Genomic DNA, 24,983 nt, shown 5'->3' on the forward strand with positions numbered 1-24,983 from the left:
TTGGCCCCTCAATAGGGGCGGTGCATTCTTGATACACCAGATACAGCCCTTGCCAGCCGCTGGATGTAACAACATGAGGTAGCTGCAAGCGTCAATCAAATGGATCGGCCTCCTTGAGTTTGGATAGCTCACGGCCTTCATGGTCGACAGAGTAATCGAGTCAGCGGCGGTTCAAGCAGTTTAAATTAAATTCAAGCTCCGTATTCTCACCATAACTGCTGAACTCCATGGGCGGGTTCTCTCATGTTCGAGGGTGGGGACTCGCTAAAACATCATAGCTCCATCCGAAAGGATACGAAGCACTCCCGGGGTGAAAACAAATATTTATTGAAAGGCAGTTCTCCCAGACCCGTTTCAGCGTAATGCCTTCCTCAGTGTTCGAACTGCCAACATACGGTATCTAATGTCCAATTGGCTTATATTTAGTGTCCCCTGTTCTCATTACTGGAATCACAGCCAATGGCAGGGCTGCAATGTTCTTCAGGGTATTACCCAGCAGCAACGTGTCTCTGCACCAACGTCGGCACTGCGATCTTATAAGTCACACATATTAGCCTGTATGGCAGATTCCATTCATTGGTTCCTGATGGGCCAACTCAGTGCCAGCGCAATGCAGACCACACATAGCTGACCGTGTCGAATAAGCAGTCCCTGTTGGCCCCTCAATAGGAGTGGTGAGTTCTTGATACACCAGATACACCCCTCGCCAGCCGCTCGATTTAACAACATGAGGTAGCTGCAGGCGTCAATTAAATGGATCGGCGTTCTTGAGCTTGGATAGCTCACGGCCTTCATGGTTGACAGGGTAATCAAGTCAGCGGCAGTTCAAGCAGTTTAAATTAAATTCAAGCTCCGTATTCCCACCATGACTGCTGAACTCCATGGGCGGGTGCTCTCGTGTTCGAGGGTGGGGACTCGCTAAAACATCATAGCTCCATCTGAAAAGATACGAAGCACTCCCGGGGTGATGTTTTAGCGAGTCCCCACCCTCGAACATGAGACCACCCGCCATGGAGTCCAGCAGTTATGGTGGGAATTGTGGTTTCTCACAACGTGTTTCGGGCATCACATTCTTCTTCTTGGTGCCTCACTACAACCTGCAGACAAACGCCACTGCCACCATTTTGAGCAATTATACGCCCTCCAATGGGCCAGTCAGATGAGTTGTCAGCCCCCGCTGAATGTTGGGACTTGCAGTGCGCTCGTAATGTGATGGCCACAATGTCCTGCTGCAAATGTCTCAGCATAAAGCCCGGGATGGGACCCTCCGAGCACTGCTGTTTCAAATCCATCCAAGCGCTAAATTACCTACTGGCGGTCGCCAGTAGGTAGTTATAGTTAGGACCTATTTTCCATAGGAAATCCGCAACATTCTGTTCCCAATAATTGTGGCGCCGATTGACGAATCTTCGTGAAATTTTCAAAACTTTTGGCCACCTCCGGTCTGCTCCTATCCTGAAAGTCTCTGGATGATTCATGTAGCGGGGGCCGAGAAAAAAGGGGGATCCCAGAACGTGTTTTCCCCATGCAATTTCCCATAGGACCTTTAGCCGCAGCTACAGCCCGAACTGCTGAACGGAATTACACCAAATTTGGCAAAGAGGTAGTCCTCAGTTCGGACTCGTGCCTTTTGCTTAAATGGTGTCAATTTGTTCAGTAGTCTCTGAGAAAATCAAAATCAAAGTCACATATATATCTGGGCGGAGCCTAACCACACATCTCATCATGAGATCTGATTGGCTGTCAGCACTTCATCCAAGAAGTGTTGGCAGCCATCTTGGGACCAATATACATGATAGCACCTCTAAAAAGCATTGCAGTTAATAGAAGGTTTTAAGACTATAGTTACATTATAAATCATTTGTTGATGGTACCATACTCATTTTAGGAATTGTGGTGTGTTCTAAGGTGATTTTACCATGTGAAAAAGCCTTCTGCTGGGATATCATGAATCATGTTTGAGAGAAAAATATTTTCTCGTGCTTTTCCCACAGAGGTTTGGAAGGTGATCTATAAGCTAACTTGAGAGCATATTTTCTGTAAATTCACATTATCTTTCTCAGTCATGTGAGAATGAAGTCTGACATTCTCAGTAAAACATGTACATCCAACAAGAGCAGAGACTGTCAGTTGATTCCTTTGTGTTCTACTGCAGCTTCCCAGAGTGTTCTAAAGAACAACTAGAGCGCTAACAGTCTTACTTATTACAAAAGTATGGCACACCTGAAGCCATCTTGATTGGAATAAAGTGGTAACACTTAAAACATTTAATTTGCAAAGGAACAACATGAGGGGGTTCATTTTGCCATAGAAATTATGATTAGTGCTGCAGAAAGAAAAATGAGGGTACATTTTGACTTCTCAAATCCTCTTCTATTTTATTAAAAAATTCTGACATGCAGACTGAAACATGCACTTTGAATACCAGCAGCAGACTTCCCTGGTGAGCAGTAGCTTTACTACAGGGATCTAATGAGCAAGTAGAGTGCTAACATTCAGAATTTATGGCAAATGTGTGACACATCTAAATGCCTTCTTGATGGAGCCAAAGTAAACAAGCATTGAAAATGCAATAGGTCTCGCCCTCGTTTAAGTTAAAGCAATTCTGTTTGTAATTAGGTGGCTTTTTAGCTTTGCTTTTATTAGTGTTTTTCAAACTTTCATGTACATAACATGCAAATGTATGCATATATGTATATGTATATGTATGCATGCATTTATATTTGTATTTATATAGATATGCAGATTATATATATGTTTATATATGTATGTATATATATATTCGCTGAAAAAACCATAGGTTTCAGGCACATTATAGTTAGGAATTAGCATTTAAAAAACCTTAGAAATTCACTGGAAAAAACCATAGGTTTCAGGAGCGTTATAGTTAGCTGGACTTTTCACTCGTACAAAACCATTGAAATTCCCCCGTAATAGATAGTTCAGCTAACTATAACTCACGCGTCCGCAATGCACTGCTGATGACGTCACATATTACATCACTCATGACATGGTCAGTGACATCACTCATGACATCACTGATGGCATCATCCAGTGAATGTGTGTTTTTCTGGAAATTACATATGTTTTATATATGTATATCTCAAGGGCGATGGAAGAATAAATGGGTATATAATTGTCTAAATGGATGATTTGTTTTTGAAAAATTGATTGTATAACTGACTGATTAAGTGTATCTTAGTGAATACATGGCTTAGTGAGTAATGTTTAAATATGTAAATATCTGTATCAGTCTCTCACTTTGTGTATAAGTGGCTGCATGGGTTGGTGAGTAGCTACATGACTGTCTATATAGGTTATTAGTTGGTTTTTTGAGTATCAGTATGAGTGTCTGAGTGTCTGTATGGTTCTGTGGGGGGTATTACGCAGTGCATAGGTGCATGAATGAGTGATTCACTGTTTGTATGTGTTGAAGACAGCATGTGTGCCGGACTGTATGGTTGGATGTGTGTGTGCATGGGTGTGTTAGTGAGTGAATGACTGTCTCAATAGTGTCTTTATGAGTAACTACATATGTTTTAAACTAGTATATGTGACTATTGGTGTATATAAGTGAGTATATGTGAGAGTGAGAGATTGAAAGAGTTCCTGTATGAATAAGTATGTGTTTCTATAAGTGATTGTTTAAAAGACTAAGCATGTGTAAGTTTCTGTAGAAGTAAGTGTGGTGGTGTGTGTATAACTGTATATGGATGTTTGATTCTTTATTAGCACAAGTGACTATGTGTGTGAGTAACTCTATGGATGAGTGGCATTGTGTAACAGGATGTATAGGTGTATGAGTACATATGATGAGTGAGTACATGTATGAGTGACTGTATAGGACTGTTGGTGAATGAGTGGATGTATATGTGGATCTTAGAATTACTGAATAGGTTGTTGAAACTGGTATTGGTATGTCCATTGTTCTGAAAATTTTAGTTTCAATTTTTGAATGTGTGTATCAAAGGTTATATTAGGGGGAGAGGAGGTATGCCACTCTATCACAAGGATGACGTCATCAGTGATGTCATCAGTAATGTCATTTGAGATGTCATCAGTGATGTCATGAGTGATGTCACTGACCATGTCATGAGTGATGTAAAATGTGACGTCATAAGCAGTGCATTGAGGGCGCGCGAGTTATAGTTAGCTGAACTAACTATAACGGGGGAATTTCAATGGTTTTGTACGAGTGAAAAGTCCAGCTAACTATAACGCCCCTGAAACCTATGGTTTTGTCAGTGAATTTCTAAGGTTTTTTAAATGCTAATTCCTAACTATAACGTGCCTTAAATCTATGGTTTTTTCAGTGAATTTCAAAGGATTTTTAAATGCTAATTTCTAACTATGCCTACAGAGATAGGACATGTGAAGAAAGAAGGAAAAACGCACAGAAAGAAAGAAAAGAAATGCAGAAAGAAGCAACAGAAGCCCTCAAAGAGGAAGAAAAGTGCAGGAAGAACGATAACGTGCAGAAAGAACAAACAGAAGAGCAGAAAGAAGCCTTGTTGCAAAATCATCCTTTACCCTCAACTTTTTCAGACGGATACTGGTGGTAACTGAGTCTGACTAACCAGTCCTAGAGCCAGTGCAATGTTAAAAGAGACTCAGAATACAGTGAAAACACCTACATACACTAGGGAACACTAGGGGCCCGATTCACAGAACAAACTTAAGACTAAATCCTAAACTTACTACCATTCTGGTATTCACAGAATGCACCTACTACTACTGGTATTCACAGAGTGAACTTACTACTTTTGCTATTCACAGAATGAACTTAGAACTTTTGCTATTCACAGAATCCATTTACGACCACAAAACTCACGTCCGCACTCGGGCCGGAATTTCCGCCCCCGGAGCGGAATTTCCGCCTCCGGATCGGAAAGTCTGCTCACGGCCAGATTGTCCGCCTACGGGCCGGAAAGTCTGCATACGGGCCGGAAAGTCCGCTCTCGGGCCGGAAATTCCGCTCTCGGGGCGGAAAGTCAGATTTGGGACCAGACTACATTAACTGTGGCCATTGATCATTTGAGCCAAGGGTAAACACCTGTCCAAGTCCCTACCATCCCCCACCATGCATCAGCTGACGCACTCCAGCCAATCCCAGCCAACAGCTCCAGTTAGCCATCATGTTGCTAGTGCCTACCATCCCCCACCATGATCCAGCTGAAGCCAATTAACACTGATTGACCAGCAGCACAAAACATTTAAAAGCAGCACACAGTGAAGAAACAGGTTTGGCCATACAGAGTTTGTCTTTGCAAGCTGACACCGGCTGAGAAAAATGGACCTCCTGAAAAGAAAGAGGAATTTCACAGCAGAGGAGACCACCATGCTTGTGGAGTTCATTGTCAGGCACCACAAACGCCTCTATGGACTCCCACCCTACTGCACCAGTGGGACACAGAAGGCAGCCCTGTGGCAGCAATTATCCACTGCTGTCACAGCATTGGGGGAGGAGAGGCGCACAGTCCAGGACCTAAAAAAAAAATGGCAGGATGAGCGGCTGAGGGTAAAGAAGAAATACTCCCGGATTGAATTACAACGGATCCTCCCAGCCGCATACTCTGGACCATGCATCCGCCTCACCCCACTGGAGGAGGATCTCCTGACAACGATACACCCCCACTTGGTCCATGGGCTGCCTGTCAGTGACGTCCGCTACGTGGTACCAGGTAAGTGGGATGAAAACAAAAAGGGCATGAAAAGATTGTCTGTGTTGTACTGTCAGTGTGAATAAGGAAGTAGTCCAAAGTGTATAAAAAAATCCGTCAGTCAGAGACTCCTGTGTCACCCTCTGTATGTAGCACTACAAGTCCCACAATCCTTAGCGATGGAAATGGCAAATCCCTCCCCCACTTCAGAAAACATGGGCACTGTCCAGTTGCAGTAATACACCAGCCCGCTAAGTAGCAATTGACAAATATCAGCAGAGATGCGCCAGTAACAATGACACACGCAATCCAACTCTTGTGCAACCGCGGATGCGTCACATTTACAATGCGGTGCACTGTGGCGCTGGGATAGACAGATGGGTGTCGCAACTGATGGCATTAGGGGGGGTGCTCTGCTGGAGTAGTGTCGCAAGTGTGACGCAACTCCAACAATGTCCATGGACCGCCTACACCTAACGTTCTGGGCCACTCATTACATGTGCCTCAAGCTGGTGTAAGTTTGCATGGCACCACCCTATGAAAAGTGACTACGTGAAATGCCGTCGATTACAATGCATCACTTGTACGAGGCATAACCAAATAAACACACACCCTGCCTACATCACAGCTGATGCATGTTTAATGTTGCGCAGGACGTGAGGCATCCCCATAGATGCATAACATTGTGAATAAGTCTAAATGTGTCACCTGTATTACCCCACCGCTGTGTCACAGAAGTGACGCAACTGCGGTGTAAATGTATTACAAGGGGCATGTAAACATGCCACAAAATATCAAAGAAGTAAATCACCCCGTGCAAGCTTAAAGCACAAAGCAGAAGGTGAGAGATTCATCAGATCTAAAAAGTCATACACCTATTCTGTTGTACATTTCCCACCCTGCCACGCCATTACGTCCCCAATGCACCACTGCTCCTCCCTGCCCAGTCTGCGGCAGTACTGCATAACACTGTTAGCATGCAGAAGAAATGGGGAAATCACAGAAATGTTCCACAAGCACATATTCCATATGTTTAGTTTTCTCTCTTCCCACCCATTGACACATTCAGCCAGAGCACAGACAATTGCCGCAGCAGAGGTCCCTGCATCGACTGGGAGGAATCGCCACCGTACAGTGATGGCATACCACCCTCACCGACTGGTAAGTCAAAGTGGCCAGGAGATGGTCAAAATGCATAAATTGTCAGGAGTGACCGAGGGACATATAGTGCCCACATATGAAAGTCAACCAGAGATGAACAAAAAGCTGCATTACTATTGGAGTTGTCAATGGACATCCACCTTTAGCTAATTATAATTGTGAACAGCTGAAGACAATATATTACATGTCTTGGCTCATCAAACCTTCGTAATTGCGGAACATGACATGTTTTTCAGCTTCAGCCCCAGACCTGGCAATCCAATCCTGTTATCGAGTGCCACAACTACTCAAAAGGGTGTCCCCACTATGTTGTAATGGTGTCTGTAGACGTAATCAATCAATCTAATTGACAGAAATATGGCAATGATGAACAAGTGAGATCCCAGGGTCATTAGTATTGACAATGCATACACTGTCCAACTTTGAATGTTTCCAATATAGATCAAATTCCCAGTCCACACAGCTGGTCATGTACCACTTACATTGTCTGGCTTTCGTGTTGCCCAGCAAAAAAACACGATAGTGGACCTCACATCAGGATCCGTAGACATGTCATTGTGATATTGTTTGCATCCAGGTAGTGGGCCCATTCGAAGTTATGTGGGAGCAATCATGATATTACGTATAAAACACTTCAGCAACACTGGTGCCCACAACTGCTTGTGCTCATCCTTTGTGCCAGAAATCTAGTGCATCACATTTGGCTGCAGGAATGTAAAGTAGCAAAACACACTTATCATTGTAGGTACAACGAGGTCCTCCCAGAATCAAAGACACACACTGACTTCTGCTACAAGGTTGGCTGTGACATCTGTTCAGGGCCCACACACTGTTCCGGTGCTGGGCCAAGGGAGGGGAACTCAAGAATATATCAGGCTGACTGCTCATGAAATGTGCCTTTCACGTCCGCAGTATGTTGTATGTGTATTACAACACTGTTGTCCTGCATCACAATATGCTCACATATGGCATTTGAACCCATGCAAGATCATAACCTGGTGGCTAATGAAAGGATGACACAAAATGTATGCCAAGTGAGTGCAGAATGGACATTCAATAGTACCATGAGTCATATGAAGTGACCAAAACACAACCGGCTTGCAATTCAATGATAGGAAACACCATGATGAAAATAGCATGGCTGAGGCCAACACTGATGCCAGTAGTGTACCTTGAGATGAATGTAGGGGCTGCTAAGGTGAATCTTCATGCAGTTACACCTGCTACATGACTAGGCTGAAGAGCAACACACTAATCCAGTGCAGGCAGAAGGCATCAAAGCCTCTAAGCCTATCCGCAATGTGTGAGTATAAACCAAATGTTACATTCTGCTTGCCTCCTCTCCTACTGTATTCACATGTATAGGTGTGTGTTTGACATATGAGGTTTGGATGTCTGCTGTACAAGACACCAATCGTCGTCAGCTAAGTAGTACCATGATCTTGGAAATAGAGTACGCAAAGAGAGGACACTCAAAGGATGGACATAAGACATCTGTGTTCTCTCATACAAATATGTGTGACTTCATGCGTGGGGAAGCACAAATGAGCAACATCATGTCCCTGACTATTGCAAATCTCCCACATGAAACTCTTTCTGACTTGACAACAAACAACATGAGACTCTGGAAATATGTAAGTCTGAATGGCAAAGGTGAAAACAGTGTAATGGGGAGGATTCCGGGTCATTTATTCCTTCCTATCAGTAATCTTCTCATACATGTGCGAATGTTGATGTGTCATCTTATTGATGTCAGTGCTGTGTGGAGGAAATGGCTGGCAAATGCTGCATGTGAGCAGGTGCCCAAATGTAAAGTTCAGGAGCTAAACATGCTGCACATTGTTCTGGATTACCCACAAATGGTCATTGAGACTGACATGTTGGCTCAGAGCTACCATCTGTGGTTGCAAAATATAGACCTGTATGTCTCATCACAGCTGCTGACAGGATGACACCACAGCAGCGGACACCGTCCCGGGGACTGCATGACATCCTGGCTGCAGCAGTTCAACCCTCGCGCACCCGTCCTTCAGGTAATTCTAGCATGAGGTGTGTCTGTTGATGTGCCATCTTATTGATGTCAGTGCTTTGTGGAGGAAACGGCTGGCAAATGCTGCATGTGAGCAGGTGCCCAAATGTAAAGTTCAGGAGCTAAACATGCTGCACATTGTTCTGGATTACCCACAAATGGTCATTGAGAATGACATGTTGGCTCAGAGCTACCATCTGTGGTTGCAAAATATAGACCTGTATGTCTCATCACAGCTGCTGACAGGATGACACCACAGCAGCGGACACCGTCCCGGGGACTGCATGACATCCTGGCTGCAGCAGTTCAACCCTCGCCACCCGTCCTTCAGGTATTTCTAGCATGAGGTGTGTCTGTTGATGTGTCATCTTATTGATGTCAGTGCTGTGTGGAGGAAACGGCTGGCAAATGCTGCATGTGAGCAGGTGCCCAAATGTAAAGTTCAGGAGCTAAACATGCTGCACATTGTTCTGGATTACCCACAAATGGTCATTGAGAATGACATGTTGGCTCAGAGCTACCATCTGTGGTTGAAAAATATAGACCTGTATGTCTCATCACAGCGCCTGCCCCGACCCGCCCAACCCGCTACAAGCAGCGAGAGAACGGGGAGCAGCGCAAGCATGGCCGCTAAGCGGCGCCGATCCCGACCAGCACATGACCGGCACCGCTCTCGCAGCGGCAGGGAGCAAGGCAGAGCCCGCCCAGCCCACGCACAGGCATCCAACCCCCAGCCGCCCCCGCTTGGTACCTGTGTCCGCCTCAGCCACCACCGCAACCGCATCCCCCCCGTCTCGCCGCCTCAGGCCACCATCTTGACCTCGCCGCCTCGCGGGGAGCGCCGCATCCGTGTCAGCAGCAGACGACTCCGTCAACACACCGCCCCCAAATCAGGCTCCGGGGGGCCCGGGACAAAGAGGCATCGCCTGAGTCCGTCACCTGTCGCTGGAGGTAGGGGACATCGATGATCCTGCTGGGTCATCGGCGGAGCTTCAGCGCCGCGCAGCCATCTCAGCTCGCGGCTTGGCCACGCCCCCCTGGCGTGTTTTAAGTTGGGGAAATAATTCCCTTTAAATCCTGAGGGACCCTGGGGGCCAACTTGCCCACCAGGTGCTTCCAGTAAGCGCCACTGCTCTGCGTTGCAGAGAGGTAGTGCAGGCCATGCCCCTATTTACACCTCTCTGCAATAGTGCTTACTGGACGTACCTAGTGGGCTATTTTGCCCCTAGGGACCCTCAGGATTCAAGGGGACTTAATCTCCCAACTAAAAACAGCCACAGGGCATGTTTACACAGTGGTGAAGGGAGGGGACGGGGCCTGAGTTAACGTGTGCAAACAAGCCCTGTGGCGCGTTTTAAGCTAGGGAAATATTTCCCCTTCAATCCTGAGGGACCCTGGGGGCCAACTAGCCCAACAGGTGCTTCCAGTAAGGGCCACTGCACTGCGTTGCAGAGAGGTGGTCTAGGCCGTGCCCCTTTTTACATCTCTCTGCAACGCAGCTCTGTGGCGCTTACTGGAGGTACCTAGTGGTCTAGTTGGACCCTAGGGACCCTCAGGATTCAAGGGGACTTAATCTCCCAACTTAAAATGGCCACAAGGCGTGTTTACACAGTGGGGAAGGGAGGGGACGGGGCCTGAGGTGATGTGTGCAAACATGCCCTGTGGCGCGTTTTAAGAGGTAGTTTTAATCCCCTGCCCTATTATATACTAGGGTCTTACAGAGGAGGTCATGCTAATCACAGGGGGACCCCAATGCATTGGGCCCGATTCACAGAACAAACTTAAGACTAAATCCTAAACTTACTACCATTCTGGTATTCACAGAATGCACCTACTACTTCTGGTATTCACAGAATGAACTTACTACTTTTGCTATTCACAGAATGAACTAAGAACTTTTGCTATTCACAGAATGCATTTACGAGCACTAAACTTACGTCCGCACTCGGGCCGGAATTTCCGCGACCGGAGCTGAATGTCCGCACCCGGAGCGGAAAGTTCGCTTACGGGCCGGAAAGTCCGCATACGGGCCGGAAAGTCCGCATACGAGCCGGAAAGTCCACATACAGGCCGGAAAGTCCATATGCGGGCCAGAAATTCCGCTCTCGGGCCGGAAGTCCCGATTTGGGCAAGACTACATTAACTGTGGCCATTGATCATTTGAGCCAAGGGTAAACACCTGTCCAAGTCCCTACCATCCCCCATCGTGTATCAGCTGACACACTCCAGCCAATCCTAGGTCGGCAGCATGTATAACTGCAGAGCAGACACACACACAAACCCTTACAACATGTCACTGAATGTGTTTGTTGCACTGCCCCTTGCCATGCGGCAAAACCACTTGAGGAGGAGGAGGAGAGCAGAGAGGATCTTCAGGCAGAGGGTCAACCTATTTGGAATTTCCAGCCAAGATGTAAGGGCCAGGTACCGTTTCCCTCCAGAAGTCATCTTGGATATGGTATGTGAGTGGGAGCAGGAACTTGACTCTGTGACCTGCTGCTCTCATGCAATCCCAGCATATCTCAAGATCCTCTCTGCGCTCCATTTCTTTGCCACTGGCTCTTTCCAAAGGGTCTCCAGTGACCATGTGGGCATATCCCAGGCGAGCCAGTCGCGGTGCCTGCATCAGGTACTGAGATGCATCACTGCAAGTTCCCACAACCACATACAAATGCCATGTACACTGGCCCTGAGACAAAGGGCAGCACGAGATTTCTATCTCATTGCACAATTCCCATTTGTGTGCTGGGTGCAATTGATTGTACCCATGTGGCCCTTCAGCCACCCCGCCACATTGCACACATCTTCTGCATCAGACACCGATGGCATTCCATCAACGTGCAAGCTGTCTGTGATGCCAGGGGGAGGTTCATTAATGTGCATGCGGTGTTCCCAGGCAGTACCCATGACAGCTTCATATTCCGCATGTCACCTCTTGCCCGGTGGATGGCTGCGGGAGAATTTGACAACATGTGGCTACTGGATAAGTACCAAGCATTAGAAATGAGGGAAATGTGTTTAGCAAATGTATGAATGGCCCCCAACATTAACCATTGTACAATAAGAATCATAAAGCTACATACATGGCCCAACAGATACTGCATGTAATACAGTACAGATCATGTCCTGTGCAAGTCAAAGAGGGAAATGTAACCAACTGCCCTTTCCCCTCTCCTCAGGTGACGCTGGGTATGCACTCACCCCACATCTCCTCACCCCTTACAGGAGTGCAAACACTGTACCACAGCGTAGGTACAATCGGGCACACATACGGACTCGAGCCATCATAGAGCGCACTTTTGGTCTGTTGAAGTCGCGATTCAGATGTCTCGACCGTACAGGGGGGGTGCGGCAGTACTCCCCAGAAGTTGTGTGCAAGATCATATTAGCCTGTTGTGTCTTGCACAACATTGCCTTAATGCATGGCTTACACATACCGCTGGAACTTCGGCTAGCTCTGAATCTGGGAAACCGGGCCATGGCACATAACCGAGGTCAGGGCATGCAAGTCCGTGAGCAGCTCGTTGCCACATTTTTCACATGAGCAACCTGTAGTGGAATGGACTTAATGTTGATTGCTGTCTGTTGCCAATGATGAAACTTGGATATACACGACTGTGTAAATAAATTCCTTCCGAGACAACTTTGCAAGCCACACTAACTGCATGTTCATCACAGCTGGTGACAGTAGTCAAAAGGTTGAGCGTGCTGCAGCTCATGTGCCCATGTCAGTGATCAGTGTAGTGGATGTCCCGAAAGAATCTATTGACGCTGATGGAAAATGATACATGTACTGAGAGACACAGCCGGACCTCATGAGGATGGGTCACTGAATCAGAAAAGGCCATAACCATAGCATTGGCGGGCCTGTGCCATCAACAGATGTGACTCACCCACAAAAGATGCGCCTACAACGTAAGTGATGTCATGGGTGAATCAGACACCATGGGGCAGATGAATACGCCCCGTGCACCACTTTTGTGCCCCCGTTGCGTCACTTTAGTGACGCAGCGCCGGCGCCGACCCAGCGCCATGCTGCGTGCTATTTACAACGTGACGCATCTAGGGAGATGCGTCACGTTGTCAAGCTTGCGCCACATGTGGGCGTACCTGCACGGGGGGGGCCTTCTGGCACAGGAATGCCTCCAAAAAGTGGCTGATTGAAATCCACAAGATTTCACTCAGACACTTTTCAGGCCATGCTGCGTCAAAGCCCTGCGCCTGCTTGAAGCAGGCTTAAGGATTGACGCAGCATGTCAGGGATAGGGGCACCCTGAGCCATGCTGGAGCTGTGTGGCGGTTGTGACACAACTCCAGCAATGCGCCAACCTTAAGCCGGCCAGATGCGTCACGCATCTGTTTGTCCTTGCGCCACGATGCACGGCATTGTGAATGCGGCGCTTCTACAGTGGTGCAAGGGCAAACTTCCGTGACACATCTCCCATGGCGCATCCCTGCTGATCTGCAGGGATGTGCCAGGGAACATAAATCTACCCCCATGTGTCTGTGATATATCCACACTTCTCCACCCCAATGTTACGTAACACGTCACACAACTCTGCTACTGAGCACCCAATATGGACTACATGTACCATGATGCAAAGCATGAGAAAGTGAAACAGGGGTTTCATGTTGTGTCAGCCCCCCCGCCCATTAGTGCAGAAATGTCTTTAAATGGTCTCTTCCCCCTCTTGTTACATTTTAATAATTCACACATGCACTGTCTTTTCTTTTTTATCCACAACAGAACAGCAAGATGGCAGTAGATTACATTCATGATTGTGGATGGATCTGGATGAATACAAAATGGCTGCCAACTATTTCCTGTGATGTATTTCCTGCCTCCCACTCCCTGTCAAACATATCCTGTATAAAAAAATCTGTTCCGGGTCATTTTTTTTTTTTTTTTTAACATGTTTTTTATTGCAACATTTTCAGCAACATAACCATCGGGGCAACCGGCACCCCCTACAATCTCCGGTCATATTCCTCGGTTTAGCAACGCACACAGCCATTCAGCCCACATCCCGGAGGCCGGGCGGCGTAGATGGATAGTTAAGCAATGGAACACAACTATCGCCTCACAGCGGTGCCTGGTGCATGCCCCATGGGAGCCTCTGCTTTTCTGTCCCACCAGCTACATTCTTCACCCAACTCAGTGTAGCATTACCCTCCCACCGCAGGAACTCCCCCCCCTCCCAGCCCGCCCCCCCCAACTGCTGCTGCTGCGGGCCCCTCCAGTGGTCCCTAACTCTAATTCGTGCCAGCTATCTGGGGTACATCTATTGTCCTCAGCCTCAAGGAACTCCGTTCTCCTCACGCTCCCGTTCCGCTCGCTCGAGCCGGCAATCCTGCAGGGCCTGCTTGATCTGCTCCCATGCCCTTACCCACTCCAGCCCCGCTTCATTGTCCGTCCTAATCGCTTGGCGCCTTCTGACTTCACTCTCACATCCTGACCATTTTAGTAACTCGGAGAGCCACCGCCCGATCGATGGGCCCTCCCGGGACTTCCAGTGCCACGTAATCTCTCTCTGGGCCAACATAAGCCCCAAGTCTATAAATTTACTCGTCACTTTTGTCTTTGTTGTGTGAGGGAACCAGAGCAGCAGGCACGCCCCCATATCAAACTCGACCTCCCTATCCGTCGCAGTATTCAAGATCTCTCCCACCTCAGCCCAATACGACCCGAGCTTCGGGCACCCCCACAGCATATGCTCTAGTTCAGCTCCCAGTGTGAAGCAGCGCGGGCAAGCAGCCTCCTGCACCTTAAAGTGCCGGCTAATCTTTCCCGGGGTCAAATACGCCCTGTGAACGATGAAGAAGTGCACCTGCTGAAAGCGGGCATTCCCGCTACCCTTCCATGTCCTCCGCATGACGTGGCTCCAGACCGTGTCCGGAATGGGTTTACCTATGCTTTCCTCCCACCGCTCCTTTAGTGCCGCAAGCGGCTCCAACCCCTCCTGCAGCAGTCTAGCCTGTAGGCATGTCACCGCCTTGATCGTGCCCGCCGCCATTGCCACGTACTGGCAGGTTAGCGCCACAGTGGGCTCCTCCAGCCCCTTCCTCCAGTGTTTCTGTATTGCCGCGCTCACCGCCGCGTGCAGGAGATAACTCCCATCCGGGAGGCCAAACTGCTCCTGCAGAGCCCCGAAGGGGGCCAGCGCCCCATCGATATAGAGGTCCCCCACCATCTGCAACCCCAGCTCCTCCCATTCCGCTAGCGGGGACCAATCGCCTCCATGCGGCAGCGCCGTCAGCATCCCCAGCGGGAGCTCCGGTGCATAAGGTCTCACCGTCTTTGCTCTCCGCATGCTCCTCTGCCAGCATAGCCGGAGAGTCCTCTCCTCAATGGACAAGTCTCTCAGGTCTAACTTCTGTTGCATGATTATGTAAGACAGGACATGTCTCTGGATGCCCGTCCCCCGTCCCGGCTCCGGGCCCCGGAATACTCTGGCCACATTCTGTGTCAGCACTTGTAGTTGCGCCGCCAGGTAGTACAACTCAAAATCGGGGACCGCCAGTCCTCCCTCTAGTTTAGGCCGCATCAGTACCGTCAGGGCTACTCGTCTCCGTCCCGTCCCCCATAGGAAGCTGATGATCTGCGACCTTAGTTCTTTAAAGATCCTCTGCGGGATCCATATCGGCAGTGTGCGGAAGTAATAGAGCAGTCGGGGCAGGGCCACCATCTTCAGCAACGCGACCCGGCCCAGGACCGAGAGCGGGAGGGCAGCCCAGAAGGCCATGCATCCCTTCAGAGCCCGTATACAACGCCCTACATTACCGTCCAACAGATTTTCGACGTCGTGGTATATCCGGACGCCCAGGTAGGTAAAGCATTTGGCCTCCCATACCACATCCCGAGTGGGAGGGCAATACGGGACCCCTGCCCGCAGCGGGAAAACGCAGGTTTTGGTCCAGTTGACCTTGAGGCCCGAGAGCTCGCCAAAGCGCGAGAGCATCTCCACAGCCCCGTCCAGGGCGTCCCCGGAGTCCTCCAGGTACAGCAGGAGGTCATCCGCGTACAGGGATATATAATGTTCCTCCTCCCCACAGCGAACCCCGCCGTACACCGCTCCTGTCCGTGCTTGCGCCGCCAAAGGCTCCATCGCCAAGGCGAACAGCAGGGGAGATAACGAGCAACCCTGCCGTGTGCCCCTGCGCACTGGATAGGCCTCGGACACGACCGCTCCCAGCCGCACCCTGGCCGTAGCGGAGGAGTATAGGACCCGCGTCCAACGTCCAAACCCCTCCCCCAGGCCGGACTTCTCGAGCACCGCATCGAGGTATCCCCATTCGAGGCTGTCGAAAGCCTTTTCGATGTCCACGGCGAGCACTGCCGGCCGCTGTGCTGGGTCCCAGACGTTGTCCATGATACGGACCAGGCGGCGAATATTCCATGCTGTACTCCTAGTGGGGATAAAGCCGGCTTGGTCCCCGTGAACCAGTGTGGTCATGTACGGTAATAATCTAGTGGCTAATATGCGACTCAATATTTTGTAGTCGACCGTCAGCATAGACAAGGGTCTATAGGACGTCACCTCCAAGGCGTCCCTGCCGGGCTTCAATAACGGCACCACCAAGGCCTCCCTCATCGACTGTGGGAGTCTCCCCAGCTCCAAGGCCTCAGCGTAGACCAGCAAGAGCCTGGGCGCCAAGGCCTCCACGAACTGCGAGTAAAACTCGATCGGCAGGCCATCCACCCCCGGCGTTTTGTTTCGGGCCATCTGCTTAATAGCCACTCGAATCTCCTGCAGCGTAATGGGGCCTCCCAGCTCCATCGCTGTCTCCGCATCTACCCGGGGAAGGCAAAGAGTCGCCAGATAATCAGTTATCGCGGAGGTCTCCACCCCCAGCTGGCTCTCATAGAGGACCGAATAGTAGGACCTGAACCGCTGGAGCACCGCCCCCTGCGAGTAAACCATCTCCCCCATCTCCGTTCTAATACTGAGAACCGGACAGCCCCGGGGTTCCGGGTTTGCTAATCTGGCCAGGAGCGTGCCTACCTTGTCCCGTTCCGCATGCACTCTGACGAGATACCGCTTGTAGTCAAAGCCCCGCAGCCGTTCAGTTTCTGTCGCTACCACCTCCTTCGCCTCAAGCAGCCTGTCCTGCAACTTTGGTCGCTCAGGCCTACGCTGCTCCAGCTCCCGCAACACCCCTTCCGCCTTCTCCAGGGCCGTCAGGATAGTGGTTCTCACATTCGCAAATGTTCCCATGCAAATGCCTCTGGTCACCACCTTCATGGCGTCCCATTCCATCGCCCTCGTGGCCGTTGAACCCTCATTCTCCGTAAAATACTGCTCTATGCCCCGCTTGATCGCATCCCCAAACACCGGGTCTTCCAATGCTTCTGGCCTCAAGCGCCATGTCGGGACCGCCGACCTCGGCCGCCGCCACTGCAACGTCAGCAGCAGCGGGTTGTGGTCCGATATCGTTCTGGCGAGGTACTCCGTGTGAGCCATCATGGGCGCCAAGTCCCTGCTGCACAACACGGCATCTATCCTAACGTGGAGCGCGTGTAGCGCGGAGAAGAAGGAATAATCCCTGTGTCCCGGATGCTGCTCCCTCCACACATCTATCAGCCCCCACCTCTCCTGCCAGTCCGCCCTGTGTGCCGCTAGTCGTCGCACCGGCGAGTCAGCCAGTGGCGGATGCGACCGGTCTAGTGCTACATCAGTGATCGAGTTAAAGTCCCCTCCTATCAGGATTGGGCCCGCCAGGAAGTGCGCCAGGGAACCCGTCAAGCTAACAAAAAAGCGGGCCTGATCCGTGTTGGGGGCATATATACTGCATAAGGCCACATCCTGACCATAGAGCTTCCCTCTCACCACCACAAACCTACCCCCCGGGTCCACCAATTGGGTCTCAGCCTGAAATGGGATCCCTGCCCGTATCCATATCAACACTCCCCTGGCAAACGCTGAGCATGTAGTCCCAAACACCTGGCCACGCCACCTCCTCTGCAGCGCAGTGAGTTCCTGTTGGGTTAAATGAGTTTCCTGCAGGAGTGCAATTTGTACACCTCGCCTCACCAGATGGGCATGGACCTTGTGGCGCCTCGACATAGTGCGGAGGCCGCGAACATTCCACGTGAGGCATTTTAAATTAGGTAACGTCCCCATTGTAACCAGTACCCCCCCCGCACACCAACATTCCCGGGCCCCCTACAGCAGCGCAATAGAACCCCGCAACAACAACAACCCCCCAAACTCCCCCCCACCCACTCCCCAGAACAGGACCTAATAACGCACTATCAGCCCCCATCCAAACCTATAACCCACCCAACCTTCCTTACTCTGTGGTCGTCTCCACAGAAGGCCTTAGGAGCCGTTCGAGGGTGGTCAGAGCCGACCTAGGGCAGGCCAAGCCCTCCGCCCCGCACCCAGCATCCCCCGAATGTCTCAGCACCATACCTGCAAGTCCATCGAGCACCGGGACCCCCTGTCCGAACCCGGAGTCACCAATGTGGTCCCCCCATCCGCATTACCCATCGAATAGTCCATCCGCCGTCTGCGGGGTGACCACCGGCCCCCCGGAACTTTCCACCTCCGATGTCTCTCCGCCAGACTGCCCGGCCTCCTCGCCAGACTCCGAGGCCACTGGGGTCCGCTCCCCCTGAGAGCCGGTTATGATCGCCGTCGCCGCCAGCGCCCTCCGCCTGTCGTCCGCCATCTGTCCATCCCGCTCCGCTCCCTGAAGTTTGTTGCGCCTGCGGATCCGTTGCGATTTCCGCACCTGGGTCGGTTTCTGCCTCCCTTTTTCCTCCGTCCTTCCCCGGGCCGTGCCCGCCCGATACGACTCCAGCCATGCCCATGCTTCCTCAGGGGTTTGAAAGAAGTGGGTCGTCCCACTCAGGATTACCCGCAGTTTCGCTGGGAACAGCAGGGAGTACTGTAGTCCCTCGACCCGTAGTTCCTTTTTGACGGCCAGAAAGGAGGTCCTGGCCTTCTGCACCTCCTGCGTGTAATCTGGGAACACCGTGACCGAGCTGTTCGCCACCTGGAAGGGGCCATTTGCACGTGCCTTCTGGATCAGCAGGTCCCTGTCTCTATAGTGCAAGAGCCTAACCAGCATGGGTCGGGGAGGGCGGCCCTGCGCCGGCGGGCGAGCCGGGACCCTATGCGCCCGCTCCAGGGAGAAGAAGGCGGAGAGGCCCTCCGGGGCCACGGTCTTTCTGAACCAGTCCTCCATGTACGCCACGGCGTCATCCCCTTCAATTTTTTCCGGCAGTCCCACCACCCTCACGTTATTTCTCCGATTGCGTCCTTCGGCGTCTTCCGCTCGCCTCTCCAGCGTCGCCAGGCGGCCCAGGATCTCAGCAATTGTGCGTTCTGCGGTTGCCGCCGCTGGCTTGAGCTCCCGGATCGTCACCTCGTTGTCTTTGACTCTGTCCGCCAGTTTGGCATGATCGGCCCGCAAGAGTCCCAGCCCAGTAGCGACCTGCGCTATGTCCTGATGCAGGGCCTCCTTGGTCGCCGTGATGGCCTCCAGGATCCCATCCAGCCGTTTGTTTAAGCGCCGTTCCTGCGCTGTGTCCCCCGGGTCATCTTGGGGACCTCCATCTGCGGCCGCTTCCGCCGCCCGGTCGTGCCTAGGGGGCACATGCAGCGCGACCCCCTTCGTGGGCATCCCGCCCTGCACCAGTTCCAGTGCCGTGCCCCACTAGCAGGCAGATCGACGTCGCCGTCTGTCCACTCCGGGAGCGAAGAGGCAGGGTCCGGCACCCGCTCCCCGTTCTCAGTGCTCTCCTCAGGGCAGTCCGCTCCCCAGGGCCCGGCCGTCCAGCTCAGGGCCCTCCGGCTCGCAGCCAGTCAGTCGTCCTTGCGCCAAGGCCACCCGCCACCAGTGCGCGGGTCCCCCGCAGCTTCACTCAGCGATAGCGCACAGCGCGGGCCCACCACTTTCCTGCTCCAGCGCCGGAGTCGCTCCCGCTTAGTTCACCTCAACGGATCAGCCTCACATCCAGGAGGAGAGCACCTCCACGCGGTCCTCGGGCCCACCGCTCCGCAGCGCTTCTGCGGCCCAGCGCCACTATCTCGTCAGGCCGTCAGCCCCGTCCACCTCCATCAATGGGCGCTAGGCGTTCGGGAGCCCCTCTGCCACTCTCGCTCTCTCGCCCCCTCCGCAGTCCAGCGGCCGCATTCGCCGGTGGGCAGGCGCCCCGCTCCGGTGTCCAGCGCCGGCTCCACCGTCTCCTCAATAGTGCGTGTTAGGCGCCTCGAGGGGGGAGGGGCCAACAGGATCCGTCGTCGCCGCTGTGGCGGACAGCGCCGCCCCTCAACACCGTGGTCCCGGAGCCCCGGGCAACAGGCTATCGGCTCCGCTCAGCTGCACCCTCGGCCGGCTGTTCCTTGGTCCCCAGCCTCCGTCTGAGCCTGTTTACTCTGCTCGGTCCGGGGCCGCCGCCATCTTGTGCAGCCTACGCCGGTCGCCTCGCTCTGTGTCCCGGCTCCAGTGCCTCGCTCGGGCCCCCGCCGTCTCGTGCGCGGCGTCCCCCGTCGTCCCGGTGCTCAACGTGGCAGGCTCGCACCAGCTGCGGCGCGTTTTGGCCGGATTGCAGGAGAAATATCGGGGATTAGGCACGGAGCTGCAGGCTCACGCCGCCATCCCGATCGGCGTCCAAACCACGCCCCCCCTGTTCCGGGTCATTTTCGGAGTTTACGGCACAAAAGCGGAAGTCCCGATTACGGAGCGTACGGCGCGTGTGCGGACCCTCTGCTCCGGAACCGGAAACTGCGCTCGCGGGCCGTAAACTCCGAAAATTACCCGGAACACATTATTTCATTCAGGAAATGTTTTACAGGAAGTTGGAGGCAGGAAATACATCACAGGAAATAGTTGGCAGCCATTTTGTGTTCATTCTGAGTCATCCTCACTCACAGATCAGATCCTCTGACAGCCTGCTGCTCTCATCATACTTATTATCCCCATAATGGCTGAGGGTTATGAAGAGAAGGCACCCCCTTTCACTGAAAGTGAGTTAGACATCTTGGCTGAGGGGGTGCTGGGCAAATATCCTCAGATATATGGGGACCCTGAACACCAGCTGAGCAATGCAGCCCGGGCCAGGCTGTGGGCCAACATCGGGGAGCGCTGCAGTGCAGTGGGAGTCCACACCAGGAGTGCGAGGGCATGCCACAAGCGCTGGGAGGACCTGAAACGGTGGTCCCGGCACAAGGCTGAGGAGATGGTGGGCCAGTCCTCCCAGCACCATGTGCATCGTCCTCGCCTATCCCCACTGTACAGGAGGGTCCTGCGAGCAGCTTGGCCGACCCTCCATGCTCAGCTGGAGGAGCATGAGCAGCAGGGACATGGTAAGTGCATCATATGCTAAATGTGTCTGGGAGTATGATGTGAGTGAAACAGTGCTGTACCATTGTGTGTCCGATGCTTCCATTCACGGATTCTATGTCCATGCAGCAGTCACCAAGCATAAAAAGGCACACTGTGGCATATGGACTGTACAGGGCAGAGTACATTTTGGGAGTTTTAGTTTCGTCATGACAACTGGCTAAATGAATCTGATAGCTGGGGTATACCAAACTATTACACCATCCATTACCTGGGATAGAGTGAACACAATATATGAAGAAACGTGGTATGGAGGAAAAGATATAACAATATTTGTGAACAAGGACACATTTCATGATCCTTTCACATGTGATTAAATTCACTTCTCATTTTCTTTGTATTTGTGCTGACCTTATACAAAAACATATATTTACAAAATATAACCTCTGCACATATAACACAAGTACGCTACTGTCCTAAACATTAATTTTCAATTGTGGGTCCCCCCTTCAATAGTGTGGACAACCCCAGAGGGCATATACATTGCATGAGAAGTATCAATGTCCCCATAAATTCTAAGGCAATGCAATGCTAAGGCTACGCGAGTTTGTTCAGGAGAGCACTATCTGCAGTATACGCTGCAGATAGTGCTCTCCTGAACAAACTCGCGTAGCGAGAGTTAGCACCGATAGATGCGGAAGAGCTATCAAGGAGAGGCTAGAGAAGCAAGCGTGTAATCACGACGGAAGAAATCTTGACTTTAGAACACGAACAGGGGGCCCAGCTGACTTTTCAATAAAGAGAGGGAATAGGGCGTGGATCCCCTGCGTCCCACTCCTGGCTATTGTACAGTACTTACGCTTGGTATGCTGAGTAGAGGGACCAGCCTAAGATTGCTGCGGTTTTCCTTGTCCTGAAGAGGCCAAAAGGAATTGATTGGCTGGAACACGACCGCGTCAACCTTTTGGTTTTACAGAGGGACCCAAAAGAATTTGATTGTGTTGGGATTCAACAACCTTGCATTGCCTTAGAATTTATGGGGACATTGATACTTCTCATGCAATGTATATGCCCTCTGGGGTTGTCCACACTATTGAAGGTTGGACCCACAATTGAAAATTAATGTTTAGGACAGTAGCGCAGTTTTGTTATATGTACAGAGGTTTTGTTTTGTAAATATATGTTTTTGTATATGCTCAGCACAAATACAAAGAAAATGAGAAGTGAATTTAATCACATGTGAATGGATAATTAAAAGTGTCCTTGTTCGAATATATTTGTATATCCTTTCCTCCATACCACGTATCTTTATAAACTGGCAAAATGAGCCATAATAGTGCATTAATACTGAAATCTGCTCCTCACGCACCACTACAATTGGCACTAGGAAATCATGTGTGCATTGGATGAGCAATGGTACAGACACTGTCCAGTGTGAGCATGGCAGGCCAAAGGGCATTGGATGCTATGACTTGCATTGCATTTGTAGACTTTGGGTTCCAATTGTGACAAATCATCATGCGCCATGGAGTCAAGACAGACTTTGACATCCTTGCATCACTCCTAAGCGCTTCTAAATTTGCAAGGGGTGTCTACTGACAGACGTCTCACCCTCAGTGGGCTGTTTGACATTTTACATGTACAGTTAGCTGTCACAACAATCCCCCACTGTTCAGCGGTGTACTGCATTACCATATCAGTCACCAAAGCCAATATGTGCCACTGGATAGTCAGATCATGTGTGGGGACAGCCCAAGGCTAGACTCACAATGTAGCTACACAAATAGCCCAGAGCCTCAGTGGATGTGCGACCCCCATTCGCCACTTGTCTTGTCCCATACAATGACACAAAGCAGATGACACTTGTCCAGACCTTAAATAGCTGCGACTCCCTATGAATGGCCAAAATCCGAGAAATCAGGACTCTTCATGTTCTCCATTGGTGGACTGCTTTTGGAACCTGCACATGTAGCAGTGGCAGGACACACAGATCACCAGAATGCCAGGTTGAGGGTTGGCCAATACAGTTGCGTAAGCCACAAACATCCACGTGAGATGGCCATGTCAGACTAAATCCAGTAAATGACAGTGAACATACACGTAATGTCAGCTCATAGACGCTGACTCTGTGATCAGAGGAAAATAAGTCTGAGCTTGGCTCCTCTATGTATGTGTCTCGTCCTGCATGACACAACCATAACATTAGGATTTTGCTTACATTTCTGCAGGCACAGCTGGCAAAACGGAAGGGCAGCAGGACCAGGTCCGGAGCAAGAGGCCACTAGTGCGGCGGCGGCTACACCCTCTTTCCACCAGCGAGGAAGAGGAGGATGAGGAGGGACCCTCAACATCAAGAGGCAAGGGGATTGCGCCCACCCGGACTGACAAGGGACACCCTGATGCTGGTGCTTCATCCCGGGTGGAGGCTGAGGACATTGAAGGGGGGGGTGAACCCGACACCTCGGACCATGATGTGTTGGAGAGCTACTCTCCCCATGACTCTTCACCTGTGGGCCCTGAAGAGGTGTCCACGGGGCAGGCCAACACACAACCTGGGCCTGCCATCAGCCCCTCCCTACCTCTAGAGTCCCCCATGCCATCGGGGGCTCCAGCTGAATCCCCTGCAACAAGTCCCCCTCATCGTCGCCACCAGCCCCACAACATCATTGGCTCCAGACCTCAGGCACCACATCCCTCCTGTCCCCCCCAGGCCCCTCCCGGTGTTGTTCCTCCTGTGGCTGTGCCAGTGGACTTGATGTGGATGTGTGAGGGTCAGCCAGACATGTCCGCTCGCATCATGCTACAAGTGTGTATGGAGGTACTCATGATGCGAGAGGACATGCTTCGATCTATGGCCACCCTCGCCACCAGCATCAATTCACTGACCACAGCCATGTCATCTGTTGTCTCCCCAATCCCTTCCCATACCACCGTCAATGTCTCCCCCTGTCCGTTGCCCCATGCTGTTTCCCCCCGTACTCCTCGTGTGTCACGAACACATGTGGTGCCTGTTACTGCACCTGCCAGACGTGTGCCTGCATCGGACTCAGAGGATCTGGACATTGTGGTCCTAGAGGATGACCAGAACGACACTTGACTTTTGACGGAGACATTGACGTGAACAATTATTTCAGTTTCCCCTTGTAAATAGACTGTTTTCCCTGACGCTCCCTGACGTGTTATATTTTTGTTGCCCCACCCCAATCCAGTTTCCCTTCTCCCTCTGCATCAAGACCATCATTTGTTTTCCTTCCTCCCTTCCAAACGGACGGGTGTTCTGTTCATACCTAAACATATTTGAGGAATTCTAATTACTTCTACTTGTTTGACTTCATTTAGAATGTCGGGTTCTGAATCAGGACACATATTTGGTGAGTCATCTGCTATGCACATAATGGCTTGTTGCAATGAAGGGTTACACTTGTAACTGTGTCACACACACACATACCTTCTCACATCTCGAGGCCACCTACATCGTTACACAGGACATGAGACACAACAGAGTTCTTTTTTTTTAGGTCTTTATTTGGTGAACACACAATCACGTGGTTACATTATCCTGGGTTCCTGTCACCGGGGATCGAGCTTGCGACGTCGCAATTTGGGGGGGGAGGACCGCTCGGAGTGCTCAGCTCTGGCTCGCCGCCTACGTGGAGGTGGGTACTGTCCAAGGGACTGTCCAGGGTCATCTACATGTGCTGGTGCAGATGGTGTGTGCACACTTGATGGTTGTGCCTGGACAAGGGCTGGTTGTGCAAGTGGTAGGAGTGCCTGTACAGGGGGTGGTGGTGGTTGTGCAGGTGGTGGGAGTGCCTGTACAGGGGGTGGAGGTGGTTGTGCAG

This window comes from Triturus cristatus, chromosome 3_2 (genome assembly GCF_964204655.1).
Source record: "Triturus cristatus chromosome 3_2, aTriCri1.1, whole genome shotgun sequence".
Taxonomy (NCBI): Eukaryota; Metazoa; Chordata; class Amphibia; order Caudata; family Salamandridae; genus Triturus; species Triturus cristatus.